The sequence below is a fragment of the Piliocolobus tephrosceles genome, chromosome 1 (assembly GCF_002776525.5).
Source record: "Piliocolobus tephrosceles isolate RC106 chromosome 1, ASM277652v3, whole genome shotgun sequence".
In the NCBI taxonomy this organism is placed as follows: Eukaryota; Metazoa; Chordata; class Mammalia; order Primates; family Cercopithecidae; genus Piliocolobus; species Piliocolobus tephrosceles.
Window position 1 is genome coordinate 151,624,082 of NC_045434.1, and position 17,010 is coordinate 151,641,091.

The window sequence follows — 17,010 nt, forward strand, 5'->3', positions numbered from 1 at the left end:
AGGAAGGAAGGAAGGAAGGAAGGAAGGAAGGAAGGAAGGAAGGAAGGAAGGAAAGAAAGAGAGAGAGGGAAAGGGCAATGAACATTCTCAAGCATGAAACAATCTAAGAAGCAGTACAAACCCGAGACTTTGCTGGGGGAAAAATATGCTTTACATTATGCCAGTAAAATCAAACCAATAAAGAAATTAATGGAAAATATGGATGACTCAGATCATTTTTATTCAAAAAAGTGAGAGCCAAAATCATGTTCACTCACACAACTTACTGTCTACATTCATTGTTCCACTGTTGTCATCAATATAACTCTACTCTTCCAGGAAACTCTTGCTCAGAAAGTCAAAAGTTGAAAATAACTTTTTTGTTAATTCCAGGAATTTCATGAAAAACACAGCAACTCTTCAATAAAAAGCATAAACAAGAGTTTACATCTCCAGACTCTCTAAACTCCTCATCTCAAAATCTACCAGTGTTAAACTGTTTTGGCATGTCCTTACCGAATTCTAAGCAAGTCCCCATCTTAAAAGCCCAGTCTTAACCTAGACTTTAAATCGCTCATAACTATAACGTGACTTTGGCCCATTTCCTTTGTGATGCTAAGACACCATCAATACAGTGCTCTTCTTACCATGGTAAGAATAAATTCAGCTTTGTCTTATCATTGCTTTGGTAACATTTCTAGTGAAGCTAGCATTCAACAGAAGTCAAAACTGGAAAGTAAAAAAGCAACATAAATCAAGATAAGAAAGTACACGAAAACCCAAGCATACCTCAAAAGATCAGAATAGGGAGGAGGAGTATGGTGGATAACAGCACGAGGCAAGTAAGACTATGAAGACCAGCCGGGCGCAGTGGCTCACGCCTGTAATCCCACCACTTTGGGAGAACGGAGCAGACGGATCACGAGGTCAGGAGATCAAGACCATCCCGGCTAACACAGTGAAACCCCATCTGTACTGAAAATACAAAAAATTAGCCAGGAGTGGTGGCACACACCTGTAGTCCCAGCTACTCGGGAGGCTGAGGCAGGAGAATCACTTGAACCCAGGAGGCAGAGGTTGCAGTGAGCCGAGATCACCCACTGCACTCCAGCTTGGGCGACAGAGCAAGACTCCATCTCCCGCCCCCCACCCCCAAAAAAAGACTATGAAGACAAAGATCCTGCTCTGGTCAATGTCTGAGATGGACCTGGCTCCCTTAAGAATATGGTCCTGCCAGACCTGGTGGCTCACACTTGTAATCCCAGCACTTTGAGAGGCCAAGCAGGAGGATTACTTAAACCCAGGAGTTCAAAACCAGCCTGGGCAATATAGTGAGACCCCATCTCTATGAAAAGTAAACAAAGTTGCCAGGCGTAGTGGCATACACCTGTAGTCCCAGCTACCCAGAAGGCTGAGGGGGGAGGATCACTTGAGGTAAGAGATCAAGGTTGCAGTGAGCTGTGATCATGCCACTGCACTCCAGCCTGGGCAACAGAGCAAGATCCTGTCTCAAAAATTAAAAAAATAGTAATAATATGGTCCTAAGACATAGCTATTGCATTCCTACTTGAGGGACTAAGAAACAAAGACCGGTATTATACCTTTGCCTTCTATTTTGAGGAGTTATTTATCATAAGTGTAGATCAAGGACTGTCTACTTCAGAAGCATATTCTATCTTGGGCCCTATCCTTAATCAGAATCTCTGGGAAGAGGTATGGAAACTAGCATATTTAATAAGTCATGCCCTTTAATAAACTCTTACACCAATGTCAGAGAATCACTGAGCAAAATGTCCAATCATCATATTAAATTACCCTTTTCAACACTGGGCATCTAATTAAAACAGCTGAGTGCTTCTGGATGGGATAGTGGTAAGGTAATTCAGTAAATCAAATGCTAAAACTTTTTCTCCCTGAATCCAACCCCTCTTCTCAAGTTCATGGACTGCATTACCCATCCACCCTCCCCTTACTGTATAAGTTGACTGATTAGATAGCAATATTACTAGTAAGGCACAGCAACCTGACTTCTTCTTTGCAGCATTTATCACAACTGTAATGTCTTTCGTTGTTTCATTATTGGCTTAAACTCTATTTTCCCTGAAGGATAGTAATCTCTATTAGCAGAGGGAACAAGTCTGTCTTATACACAGTCATAGCTCCAAATCCTACCACAGTGCTAAGACATGATAGATCTTCAATAAATAGCTGTTCAATTAATTAACAAAATCGTGGAAAATATCAGTCAAATACAATTATTTCAGTTCTACTGAAATCGATGGTGAGACATTCTCTCTCTAATAGTAATCAGTCAACAAGTTGTATTGTTTCCTAGGACCACTCCACGAAAATAAAATAAAGCCATCAGCATGAAAGAGAAAGTCTGGGTAGGAATTAGAACAATGGAAAGAGTAAATGGTTTGGAACCTTATGGGAACATTTTAAAATCCAAGATAATACATTTGTGTAACCTCAGGCTCTCTGTGAAACCTCAGGCAAGCTGATCCTTCTGAGATCCCAGTTGTCAGTAAATTGGACGTTATATGAGATACTTCACTGATTTGTGGGCTAGATGGATTGACAGACTATGACCCCCCATGGGCCAAATCAGGCCTATAACCTGTTCCTGTACAACCTGGAAGCTAAGAATGGATTTTACACTTTTTTTCAAAAGAATTAAGCTATTTTATTTGACATGTAGTGGATAGTCATAAAGCAGGTCCATATATTTAGTTTTCCGATATCCTAATGTATTTCCACAAACCTTTTAAGTCTACAATTTTATACAGTTTTCCATCAGGGAAGCAAGATACATATAATTTTTTTATATTTAACTAATTAACGGTTTTAAGAGGGTTTAGTCTCTAAATCAGTAACAATTTAGTCATAACACCATACAAACACATTTAAATATTCAGGAAAGAGATTTTTAAGACTATTGCTTAGTCTTATAAAATGGTGAATTTTAACCAAATTGATACCTCTGTATTCTTATTTATGTTTCCTGTACTCTTACATCACACTGCTTGGCAAGTAATGTAAGTTTTGATGTAATTTAAAAATTCAAGTAGGTGTAAACAAATTCTAATTTGTTAAACAATTCATATATTCCCCTTTAGTTACTACACTACCTCAGGATTAATTCTCCTTAAAAAAGTAATCATCCCATGTAGAAAAAACTGCAGCACTTCATCTCTTCCTTAAATATTTTTGAGTACTGTAAGAACACAAATCCATAAAACCTGATTAAAATTTGACATTTCATCTTGCTTTACTGATTATGGAATAATAGAAAGATGTAAAAACATGTTCCTTAATACCTATCTTCTTAACAGAGAAATGTAAAAAAATACTGCAATTATGGTTATGGGCTATGTTCTAGCCTCTTCAAGTACAGGACACAACTATGGTTCCTACCAGTAAGGAGAAATGAACAATCAATCTTACAAAACACAAAAGAAAGATGAGAGGCACAAAAAGACAAACTGACTTTGGCTTTTAAGAACCTAATGTTAACCCTGAAATGCCAGATTCAGTAACACCACAACAAAACAAAAGATTTCAGCAGCAAGTCACCACTTCACACAGTATTAAGAATTCTGAAATATGTAATAGCCTTCCTCCCACCTCCCACTTAATCTGCTGGGTCGTCTTTTTGCTTTTCCTGCTTTTTCACTGTAGACAGTTCAAGCCTTGCCCACTGCATCGGTTCAGCTTTTCTCATAGTGATCTCAATCTTTGTTGCAGTCGTAGTTACATAACTTCACTTTACATCAGTCACACCCCATATTTTCACATTTTGATCAAATTCCTTCTCTCCTTCAAATACAATGTGCACATTTAACAATGTGCAATGGGCTTCTATTCAACTAACTTCTGGAAGTGAATCTTTAGCATATACTGAAATGGTAACTTCACCTCCAGTCTGATGCCAGTTATGTCTACATGGAACAACTTTTGTCCCAGCATCCTTTTTAGTCCACATGTGTTTCCCGGTTGTACAGCCCTCTTGGGCTAAGAATGTATTAAAATCAGAAGTTTTTCTTCTACAACAGCTTAGGTATTTCATCCTCTCATGGAAAATAGGTACTCCAGATTGATATACACAGACTTCTTCTAGACTTTCTAGACACCAATATGTCTTTGAACACCCTCCATTCTTACATGAGGTCCTAACCTTAATTTCATCATTGTCTTCTTCTGTCTTACCTTCATCATTCCCCGATGACAGTTTGTCAAGTGCTTGTTTTAGAAAGGCAGATATTTTTAATTCCAAATTTGTCATTGGTTCATCTGGGCTTGGCATTTGTATTGCTTCTACTAACTTAGGAGCTTGAATGATGTGTTCTGAAATTTGGGTTTCAATTCAGATAGTTCCTTCTTCTCAGGTTTGACTGGCTCAGGTGGCTTCTCACTATTATGTCTACCTTTTGTATAGCCTACAATGCTTAAAAATCAGAAAAAATCCATTGTTCTTCTCTTACAGCAAGACCAACCCTTTAATGCATCGTGAAAGACTGGGACACCTGGGTGGTACGTGCAAGCATCATCGGAACTGGTCTCAGGATCGAAGCACCCACCGCAGCCCCAGTTGTAGCACAGCAAGGCCATTTTCTTTTCCCACCATCACAGGCAAGGCCCAAACTCTGGGAATGGCAAGAGGATGTGTTAGCCACTCCCGTGTCGCTAGCACCAGTCTGACAACTGGGGAGACTGCCAGCTTCCGGACTACACAATTTTTTTTTTTTTAATAGAGACGAGGTTTCACCATGTTGGCCAGGCTGGTCTTGAACTCCTGACCTCAGGTGTTCTGCCTGCCTCAGCCTCCCAAAGTGCTGGGATTACAGCCGTGAGTCACCATGCCCGGCTAGTTTTCACACTTTTAAAGCATTCAGAAGAAGAAGGAAAAGGAGGAGGACATAAAGGCGGAGGAGGAAAATGAGGTAAAGTTTATGAGGCCTGCAGAGTCTAAAATTCTATTATCTTGTCCTTTACGGAAACAGTTTATTGATCTAATGATGATAAAAGGCTAGAGAGCGGATATAGGTAGTTGGTGTAGGATAGTGAAGGTGCTAACTCAAAGCAAATTGGTTTTGATGGTCTTTATTAACAAGTATAAAGAAAAAACATTCACTAGGTCAATAAATGCATAACAAGTGCCAGAGAAGGTGTTTTCTCCAATAACAAAACCTACTCCAGAAAAGTAGCTGTAAATGGAGTCACCAACAGGTTAAGTTTACAGTGATCCAATGTTATTCTCCAAGCTCTGGCTGTCTTCTCAACAGGCCGAAGATACAAATTAAGAGGGGACGTGGTATGAATCATCGTCCCTGATTCTGCCAAGTCCTCGAAGACTCTCATTTCTCTAATCAAGCCAATGCTGTCATAAAACAATTCAGTGAATATAAGTTAGGTGACCAACTCATCACAGTTTACCTAGGACTTACTCAGTTTTAGCATCTGAAGAACCCCCTCAGTCCTAGACAAGCAAGGGTGGTTACTCACCCTAATATACCGAGTATAAAGGAATGACTTAACTGCTTCCAGATGAGCTGGAGAACTTCAGGGAAAAAAATTGCAAGCTCAGGATTTTACATTCCCCACCTAAAGGGAAAGGACCTGAAGTTGTCTATGACTGCTCAAAATGAAAGTTTTGCCTTCTATGGGCATTGGATTACAGGTGTCTGCAGATGATAAGTAACTGCTTTGCCATTATATGCTATAAACAAGTGTCCTCCTTACCAATGCAAACACAGTTATTACTGCCTATCAATTTAATCTCATCCAAGAACCAATTCCAGATTATCCAGAACCAATTCACAGTAACCATCCTTAAGATTTTGTTCTCATAGAACCATTACAAACCTCAACTTCTAGAACCATCAGCGTTCAATTAGAGAATCAGAACCTCCATGAGTGATGTAAAATGGGGAATTTATTAAGGAATTAGACGTTGCACAATTCTAGGAGTTGGTGGTGCCGCAGGATACATTCAAAAGCAGAAAACAAAATTGTACTGCTTTAAGAGTAAACTCATTCATTCCAGATTAAACGCAGCAATTTAGTTTGTCACATTCTGCCTTTCTCCCAGAGATGGCAGAGAAGCTCCCGAAGAGGGTCATGGCAAAGAGTAGTGGTGAGAAATATGGAGTTGGGGGTAAAGGGGAGATAACTGTCCCTTCATATCCTGGACCCTATGCTCTGCTGCCATCTAGTGAGATTATGATCGCACTCGGTGCTCAGAAGACAGTCCACACAAGCATTCACTGAGTTCCTTCCCTTCCCACACATCTCTGGTCTTACGGTCCACACCTTTTTCCTCTATGTGCCTCTCGTCAAGAATATGAGACTTTTGCAGGTCTACCAAGACTCTCTGTCTCTCTCTCTCCTAAAACTGTGCCCTTCTCAAGGACATGGGAAAAACTGGCAGCTCTTCCATGCCGCCCCTCAGGGCAATCAAAATTACAACAGACCATTTACCCTTTGACACTATGTTTTATGGTCCTTCTTTCTTGTGGCATCGGATCCTCATGATATCATGAAACACCTCCTTGTGTTTAACACAGGCAGAGATTGATTACAGGACAGATGCTCATACTTCCTGGGATTCTATCCCCCTCCTTCAGAGAGCACACAGGATTCCTCCTCAGACACTTCACACATGTTCAACTCTATCTCTACCTCACCAACCCCTCTCCCTTTTCCAGACCACACAAGGTTTATGGTTTGTGTTTTGTCTTCTTTCTTGTTTGTTTTTGCTAGATTCATGTTTCACAACTTTGGTGGAATATTCTAGCTCTTCTGTACAGATGGAAAAGACTATCACGTTACTAATGTGTATGAGCAGGCAAGGCTGAAGTGTTCTCTACAAACATGGTCATGGTATCGAGGCAGCTGCTAGAGCTCTGCTGACAGACTGGTGTCATATCCTTTGACATCAAGCGTGTCAGTCAAGAAACAGACTGCCCCAATCTAGGGCTTCTGAGACAAAGTAAATAGTGAAACCAAGACATAAGAGTGCTACTGATAGAAACAAGATGTTATAATGCAAAATTGAAAGTTTATACTTTCCACTCCAAGCTTTCCAACACTAGTTGAGAAATCAAAACATTAACAAATCCTAGCAGGGCCCAGTGGCTCACACCTGTAATCTCAGCACTTTGGGAGGCCGAGTCATGAGGATCACTTGACCCAGTTCGAGACCAGCCCAGGAAACATAGGGGATACCTGTACTTTAAGAAAAAAAAAATTAAATTAGACGGGCATGGTGATGCATACCTGTAGTCCTAGCTACTTGGAAGGTTCAGTGGGAAGGATCACTTGAGCCTAGGAGTTTGTGGCTGCAAGTAAGCTATAATCGCACCAATGCACTCCAACCTGGGTGATAGAGCAAAACTCTGTCTCTGTAAGAAAAAACAATTAACAAATTCTGTCTCCTTTGGCTATAGCCTACTAATTTTTAACTGAAAGATTCAGCCTGTAATCATGAAAACAACTCCTGGTCTTCAATAGCCATAGACAAAAAGATGCATTTTCTTCCACACAGGTCCCTAGCAAGGACTAGCAGATATCACTTCCTTCTGGACAGAGTTATCAGACCTTTAGTCACAAACGTCAGTTCAGAAAATTCAGAGATGAGCAACGGCATAAGTCAAGTACCTACAAAGAGCTGAAACACATGTGAAGAGGAACTCTTCTTAAGTTAACAGAGGAGAGCTGGTGGGCCCACTCTCCTCCACCCTATTCCCCCATCCACACCAAAAAAAAAAAAAAAATGGAGAAGAATACATAGAATGTAAAACCGTAAGGAAAATCTGATGTTTCTCTACTTTGCTTTTCTGAAACAGTGTAAGTGGACATTTGAAGCTGTTTTTACATGAAGCAGATTTTAGTTACTGGAAACAAAATATGTGGATTTCTTCTAAAGAAAGGGAAGATAAATCCTTTTGTGCAAGTGTTAGAAAAGGTGCTGGGAGTCTTTGCACCACATTCCCACATTATCTTCCCTATTTGTGTAGTGACCATTTCAACACTGCTCTCCCTACCCCGCCCCAAGCCCCAATGTGATTTCTGTTCCGCCCTCCCTCAGTTCAGGGTCTGGAAATATCACCAAGATGCTGGGTACCCAAAGCTGTGGAAAGTGCTGTAAGAGCTTTATTATTACTATCATTATTTTTTTTTTTTTTTTTTTTTTTTTTCCTCGAGACGGAGTTTCTTGTTCCCCAGGCTGGAGTGCAATGGTGCGCTCTTGGCTCACTGCAACCTCTGCCTCCTGGGTTCAAGCAATTCTCCTGCCTCAGCCTCTCAAGTAGCTGGGATTACAGGCATGTGACTCCAAGCCCAGCTAATTTTTGTGTTTTTAGTAGAGACGGGGTTTCACCATGTTAGTCAGGCTGGTCTCGAACTCCTGACCTCAGGTGATCCACCCACCTCGGCCTCCCAAAGTGCTGGGATTACAGGTGTGAGCCACCGCACCGGGCCTTTATTCTTATTTCTGATGTCATTTAAATTACAAATTAAGCAAAACTTTAAATGGAAGAAAAAACAAAAATAATTCACTTGAAAACAAGTTGTTGGTAAACACTGTCAATAAAATTTTCTGCAGTAAGGACTAAATTGCCAGGCCTACTGTCCTGACATATCCATTGTAATGTTTTCAAGCCCAGCAGAGAAGTCCTTGTTTCTCCTGCTGTATATGTTTAGCAGGCCAAATTGCTTCTTGCTAGAAATGTGTGAAAAGAAAAAAGTCTCACTTTATAATAAATTAAGCTCCCTCTTCTTATACACCTGCCATATTTCATTATGGGTATTTGCTATCCAAACAATGGGAAAAATTAGATGGTCAAATTTTGTTAGAGAAAGAAATATGCTAAAAGCACAACTGAAACATTTCAATTTAACTAGCATAGAAAACTCTACTGCCTTAAAATTTATTTATCAGGTATATCATAGTTTAAACCTCCTATGGGAATTACTTCTCAGGTTAAACACAATGCAAATTTCTATCACAAACACAGAAGAAATCCCCATGAAGAAAGATTTCAGCAGAAACAGGCAGATGTTGGTACTGTTACTTAACTAGGAGAAAGGACAAGCTGCCAGGTTGAGAGCTAAATAACGTTTGAGGCATCCGATGTTTAAAGCTAATATCAACTTTCTTCTTTGTCTACTAGAGTTAACTATTCCCTTCACTCCCAAAGACCCTTCAGGTGGGTCAGACTCAACATACATGCCTCAGCAACATCCTTCGGGGGAGATCAAAGGAAACAAAACCAAATACTAAACTTTGATTATTATTTTCAGGAAAAAACATTTAGGAAGATTCTCCACCTAGTTTTTTCATTTTTTGTTGTTAGATTTTGTTTTAGGAGGTGGAAAATGCAATCTCACCTTTGAGATCTAGGTTTCCTCAAGTGCAGAGCAATGTATTTTGTGTTCTGAATCTTTGAAGTCCTGGTAGAAAGATTAAGAATTAAGGAGAGTCATATGAAATATTCACTGCTTTGTGTCCTCTTAGATTTTTGTATTCCTTGGTTATTTCTACTTTGTGTATTTATTTTTAAAAAGTAATAAAATTTATCATTTTATGAAACTAACATTAAAGACAATCAATGACAGAATATCATAAAATTAACTTCCTCTGAAGTGAATCTTTAATTTTTACACCAATTGGTTAAAAAGCAGTGCTGAAATACATATGACAAATGAGACTCAGGTCAGCCTAAAACAGCTCTTCAAGGACCAGGAACTTGGAACAAGGTGGTAACTCTAAATGAGCAAAAATGAACAATACATTTCACTTTCATTCTGTTCCTGAGTCTCCGTGCTATTTTAGTCACCTAATTCCCCACCAACATAGTTAATGAAATTTAACTCATTAAAATTCCTGAGCATAAGAACCTGAAAAGCATGTGTTCTTTTTTAAATATTTAATTAATACATATTTCATCATTTTGGTATTTTTATGACCAAATAAGGATCTTTATCTTGCAACAATTCTGTTTGGTCTACTCTTTTCTTTCTTCAAGAGCACAGGAGTATAGTTTACTTTAAAAAAAAAAAAAAAAAGTAAAACTGGTGGGGGAAGAGGATCATCACAGAGTGAAAACACTAACAAAGAAATACTTTGGGAGGATGGTAAAATGGAAGAAAAATTATCTAAGTAGATAGTTTCAATTTGCCATTTTTGTCCTCTTATTTCGTAGAAAAGATCCTCAATCTCCCAAGAATAAGTTTTTGTGTATCAAGCAGATAAACAAAAGAATCCAAAATTTATTATGTAAGAATAATAGCAATAAATTAAAATGTCATCGTGTGTGTTCCCTCTGGCATTTTTTTTTATCTAGCAGTTGGCTCCTCTGTCTCTGCTGTCTCAAAAACAAAACTTAATCTACATAGTCCTCTTACAAATTATAATATATTTCTGGGAACATAGGAAAATTCTTAGCTATGCTACAATTGGTGTCACAGTATATATAGTAAGAAAATTATTATACTTTTGTTAACTTCCTGGTAACTGTTGGAATTAAGTCAGGCTTATTTAGAAATCACTCAAAGAAATCAAATTATTAAATTACCAGTTGAATAACCATAAATTCTAATTTTCTCTAATAGTCTGCTAATTTTTTTAAAGAATAAATACCATATTGCTGGGCATCAGTGGAAGCACTTTGTAGTGCTTAGGAAAGCACCTGATAGACAGCTGACATTCAATAAACTTTTTTTTAGTATTATTATTATTTTTAATACAGACCTAGTCTCATTCTGTCACCCTGCCTGGAGAGCAGTGGCACAATCATAGCTCACCATAGCCCAGAAGTCCTGGGCTCAAGCAATCTTCCCACCTCAGCCTCCCTAGTAGCTGGAACTACAAGTGTGCATCACTTTACTCAGCAAATTTTTTAATTTTTTGTAGAGACAGAGATCTGGCTTTATTGCCCAGGTTGGTGACAAACTCCTGACCTCAAGCAATCCTCCTGCCTTGGCCTCCCAAACCACTGAGATTGCAGGCATGAGCCACTGTGATTGGCCAATAAATATTTTTACATAAATGAATAATGAAAAAGATATTCCGGGGCAGTCCAAGATGGCTGAATAGGAACAGCTCCAGTCTACAGCTCCCAGAGTGAGCAACGCAGAAGACGGGTGATTTATACATTTCCAACTGAGGTACCAAGTTCATCTCACTGGAGCTTGTCAGACAGTGGGTGCAGCCCACAGAGTAGGGAGGGGCATCACCTCACCCAGGAAGTGCAAAAGATCAGGGAATTCCTTTTCCTAGCCAAGGTAAGCCATGATAGACAGTACCTGGAAAATCAGAACACTGCCACCCTAATACTGTGCTTTTCCAACAGTCTTAGCCAATGGCACACCAGGAGATTATATCCCGCACCTGGCTTGGAGGGTCCCACGCCTATGGAGCCTTGCTCACTGCTAGCACAACAGTCTGAGATTGAACTGCAAGGTGGCAGCAAGGCTCGGGGAGGGGCATCCGCAATTGCTGAGGCTTGAGTAGGTAAACGAAGCGGCCAGGAATCTCAAACTGGTTGGAACCCACTACAGCTCAAGGAGGTCTGCCTGCCTCTGTAGACTCCACCTCTGGGGGCAGGGCATAGCTGAACAAAAGGCAGCAGAAACTTGTGCAGACTTAAATGTCCCTGTCTGACAGCTTTGAAGAGAGTAGTGGTTCTCCCAGCATGGAGTTTGAGATCTGAGAATGGACAGACTGCCTCCTCAAGTGGGTCCCTGACCCCCAAGTAGCCTAACTGGGAGGCACCTCCCAGTAGGTGCCAACTGACACCTCATACAGCCGGGTGCCCCTCTGACACGAAGCTTGCAGAGGAAGGATCAGGCAGCAGTATTTGTTGTTCTGCAATATTTGGTGCTCTGCAGCCTCTGCTGGTGATACCCAGGCAAACAGGGTCTGGAGTGGACCTCCAGCAGACTCCAACAGACCTGCAGCTGAGGGTCCTGACTGTTAGAAGGAAAACTAACAAACAGAAAGGACATCCACACCAAAACCCCATCTGTACATCACCATCATCAAAGATCAAAGATAGATAAAACCACAAAGGTGGAGAGAAACCAGAGAAGAAAAGCTAAAAATTCTAAAAATCAGAGCATCTCTTCTCCTCCAAAGGAACGCAGTTCCTCGCCAAAAACAGAACAAAGCTGGATGGAGAATGACTTTGACAAGTTGAGAGAATAAAGCTTCAGACAATCAGTAACAACAAACGTCTCTGAGGTAAAGGAGGATGTTCAAACCCATCACGAAGAAGCTAAAAACCTTGAAAAAAATTAGACAAATGTCTAACTAGAATAAACAGCATAGAGAAGACCTTAAATGACCTGATGGAACTGAAAAACATTGCACGAGAACTACATGAAGCATGCACAAGCTTCAGTATCTGATTTGATCAAGTGGAAGAAAGGGTTATCAGTGATTGAAGATCAAATGAATGAAATAAAGAGAGAAGAGAAGTTTAGAGAAAAAAGAGTAAAAAGAAATGAACAAACCCTCCAAAAAATATGGGACTATGTGAAAAGACCAAATCTATGTTTCATTGGCATACCTGAAAGTGACAGGGAGAATGGAACCAAGCTAGAAAACACTCTTCACGATATTATCCAGGAGAACTTCCCCAACTAGCAGGGCAGGCCAACATTCAAATTCAGGAAATACAGAGAACGCCACAAAGATACTCCTCCAGAAGAGCAACTCCAAGACACATAATTGTCAGATTCACCAAAGTTGAAATGAAGGAAAAAATGTTAAGGGCAGCCAGAGAGAAAGGTCGGGTACCCAAAAAGGGAAGCCCATCAGATTAACAGCAGATCTCTTGGCAGAAACTCTACAAGCCAGAAGAGAGTGGAAGCCAATATTCAACATTCTTAAAGAATTTTCAACCCAGAATTTCATATCCAGCCAATCAAAGCTTCATAAATGAAGGATAAATAAAATCCTTTACAGACAAGCAAATGCTGAGAGATTTTGCCACCACCAGGCTTGCCTTACAAGAGCTCCTGAAGGAAGCACTAAACATGGAAAGGAGCAACTGGTCCCAGCCACTGTAAAAACATGCCAAATGGTAAAGACCATCAATACTAGGAAGAAAGTGCATCAACTAACAAGCAAAATAACCAGCTAACATCATAATGGCAGGATGACAGGATCAAATTCACACTTAACAACATTAACCTTAAATGTAAATGGGCTAAATGCTCCAATTAAAAGACACAGACTGGCAAATTGGATAAAGAGATAAGGCCCATTGTTGTGCTGTATTCAGGAGACCCATCTCACATGCAGAGACACACATAGGCTCAAAATAAAGGAATGGAGGCAGATCTACCAAGCAAATGGAAAACAAAAAAAGCACAGGTTGCAATCCTAGTCTCTGATAAAACATACTTTAAACCAGCAAAGATCAAAAGAGACAAAGAAGGCCATTACATAATGGTAAAGGGGTCAATTCAACAAGAAGAGCTAATTATCCTAAATATATATGCACCCAATACAGGAGCACCCAGATTCATAAAGCAAGTCCTTAGAGACCTGCAAGAAGACTTAGACTCCCACACAATAATAATGGGAAACTTTAACACCCCACTGTCAACGTTAGACAGATCAATGAGACAGAAAGTTAACAAGGATATCCAGGAATTGAACTCAGCTCTGCACCAAGCAGACCTAATAGACCTCTACAGAACTCTCCACCCCAAATCAACAGAATATACATTCTTCTCAGCACCACATCACACTTATTCCAAAATTGACCACATAGTTGGAAGTAAAGCACTCCTCAGCAAATGTGAAAGAACAGAAATTATAACAAACTCTCACACCACAGTGCAATCAAACTGGAACTCAGGATTAAGAAACTCACTCAAAACTGCTCAACTACATGGAAACTGAACAACCTGCTCCTGAATGACTACTACGTACATAACACAATAAAGGCAGAAATAAAATGTTCTTTGAAACCAATGAGAGCAAAGACACAACATACCAGAATCTCTGGGACACATTTAAAGCAGTGTGTAGAGGGAAATTTATAGCACTAAATGCCCACAAGAGAAAGCAGGAAAGATCTAAAATTGACACCCTAACATCACAATTAAAAGAACTAGAGAAGCAAGAGCAAACACATTCAAAAGCTAGCAGAAGGCAAGAAATAATTAAGATCAGGACAGAACTGAAGGAGATAGAGACACAAAAAACTCTTCAAAAAAGCCATGAATCCAGGAGCTGGTTTTTTGAAAAGATCAACAAAATTGATAGACTGCTGGCAAGACTAATAAAGAAGAAAAGAGAGAGGAATCAAAATACAATAAAAAATGATAAAGGAGATATCACCACCAATCCCATAGAAATACAAACTACCATCAGAGAATACTATAAAATCCTCTATGCAAATAAACTAGAAAATCTAGAAGAAATGGATAAATTCCTGGACACATACACCCTCCCAAGACTAAACCAGGAAGAAGTTGAATCCCTGAATAAACCAATAACAGGCTCTGAAATTGAGGTAATAATTAATAGCCTACCAACCAAAGAAAGTCCAGGACCAGACGGATTCACAGCCCAATTCTACCAGAGGTGCAAAGAGGACCTGGTACCATTCTTTCTGAAACTATTTCAATCAATAGAAAAAGAGGGAATCCTCACTAACTCATTTTATGAGGTCAGCATCATCCTGATACCAAAGCCTGACAGAGACACAAAAAAAGAGAATTTTAGACCAATATACCTGATGAACATTGATGCAAAAATCCTCAATAAAATACTGGCAAACCGAATTCAGTAGCACATCAAAAAGCTCATCCATCAAAATCAAGTTGGCTTCATCCCTGGGATGCAAGGCTGGTTCAACATATGCAAATCAATAAATGTAATCATCATATAAACAGAACCAAAGACAAAAATCACATGATTATCTCAATAGATGCAGAAAAGCCTTCAACAAAATTCAACAGCCCTTCATGCTAAAAATGCTCAATAAACTAGATATTGATGGGATGTATCTCAAAATAATAAGAGCTATTTATGTCAAACCAATAGCCAATATCATATGGAAGGGGCAAACACTGGAAACATTACCTTTGAAAAGTGGAACAAGACAGGGATACCCTCTGTCACCACTCCTATTCAACATAGTGTTGGAAATTCTAGCCAGGGCAATCAGGCAGGAGAAAGAAATAAAGGATATTCAATTAGGAAAAGAGGAAGTCAAATTGTCCCTGTTTGCAGATGACATGATTGTACATTTAGAAAACCCCATCATCTCAGCACAAAGTCTCCTTAAGCTGATAAGCAACTTCAGCAAAGTCTCAGGATACAAAAGCAATGTGCAAAAATCACAGGCATTCCTATATACCAATAATAGACAAACAGAGAGCCCAATCATGAGTGAACTCCCATTCACAATGGCTACAAAGAGAATAAAATATCTAGGAATCCAACTTACAAGGGATGTGAAAGACCTCTTCAAGGAGAACTACAAACTACTGCTCAATGAAATAAAAGCGGACACAAACAAATGGAAGAACATTCCACGCTCATGGATAGGAAGAATCAATATCGTGAAAATGGCCATACTGCCCAAGGTAATTTATAGATTCAATGCCATCCCCATCAAGCTACCAATGACTTTCTTCACAGAAATGGAAAAAACTAGTTTAAAGTTCATATAGAACCAAAAAAGAGCCCACATTGCCAAGACAATCCTAAGCCAAAAGAACAGAGTTGGAGGCATCACGCTACCTGACCTCAAACTATACTACAAGGCTACAGTAACCAAGACAACACAGTACTGGTACCAAAACAGAGACATAGACTAATGGAACAAAACAGAGCCCTCAGAAATAATACCACACATCTACAACCATCTGATCTTTGACAAACCTGAAAAAAAAACAAGAAATGGGGAAAGAATTCCCTATTTAATAAATGGTGCTGGGAAAACTGGCTAGCCATATGTAGAAAGCTGAAACTGGATCCCTTCCTTACACAATATACAAAAATTAATTCAATATGGATTAAAGACTTAAATGTTAGACCTGAAACCATAAAAACCCTAGAAGAAAACCTAGGCAATACCATTCAGGACATAGGCATGGGCAAGGACTTCATGTCTAAAACACCAAAAGCAATGGCAACAAAAGTCAAAATTGACAAATGGGATCTAATTAAACTAAAGAGTTTCTGCACAGCAAAAGAAACTACCATCAGAGTGAACAGGCAGCCTACACAATGGGAGAAAATTTTTGCAATCTACCCATCTGACAAAGGGCTAATATCCAGAAACTACAAAGAACTCAAACAAATTCATAAGAAAAAAACAAGCCCATCAAAAAGTGGGCAAAGGATATGAACAGACACTTCTCAAAAAAAGACATTTATGCAGCCAACAGACACATGAAAAAATGCTCATCATCACTGGCCATCAGGGAAATGCAAATCAAAACCACAATGAGATACCATCTCACACCAGTTAGAATGGCGATCATTAAAAAGTCAGGAAACAACAGGTGCTGGAGAGGATGTGGAGAAATAGGAACACTTTTACACTGTTGGTGGGACTGTAAACTAGTTCAACCATTGTGGAAGACAGTGTGGTGATTCCTTAAGGATCTAAACTAGAAATACCATTTGACCTGGCCATCCCATTACTGGGTATATACCCAAAGGATTATAAATCATGCTGCTATAAAGACACATGTACACATATGTTTATTGTGGCAGTGTTCACAATAGCAAAGACTTAGAACCAACCCAAATGTCCATCAATGATAGCCTGGATTAAGAAAATGTGGCACATATACACCATGGAGTACTATGCAGCCATAAAAACGGATGAGTTCATGTCCTTTGTAAGGACATGGATAAAGCTGGAAACCATCATTCTGAGCAAATTATTGCAATGACAGAAAACCAGACACCACATGTTCTCACTCATAGGTGGGAATTGAACAATGAGAACACTTGGGCACAGAGTGGGGAATATCACACACTGGGGCCTGTCGTGG

General features: G+C 39.6%; 1 pseudogene; it reads right to left on the bottom strand.

The window, feature by feature from the left end:
- Window positions 1–3,613: 3,613 nt before the first annotated feature.
- On the bottom strand, window positions 3,614–4,590 carry LOC111539677 (annotated as a pseudogene).
- Window positions 4,591–17,010: the final 12,420 nt, after the last annotated feature.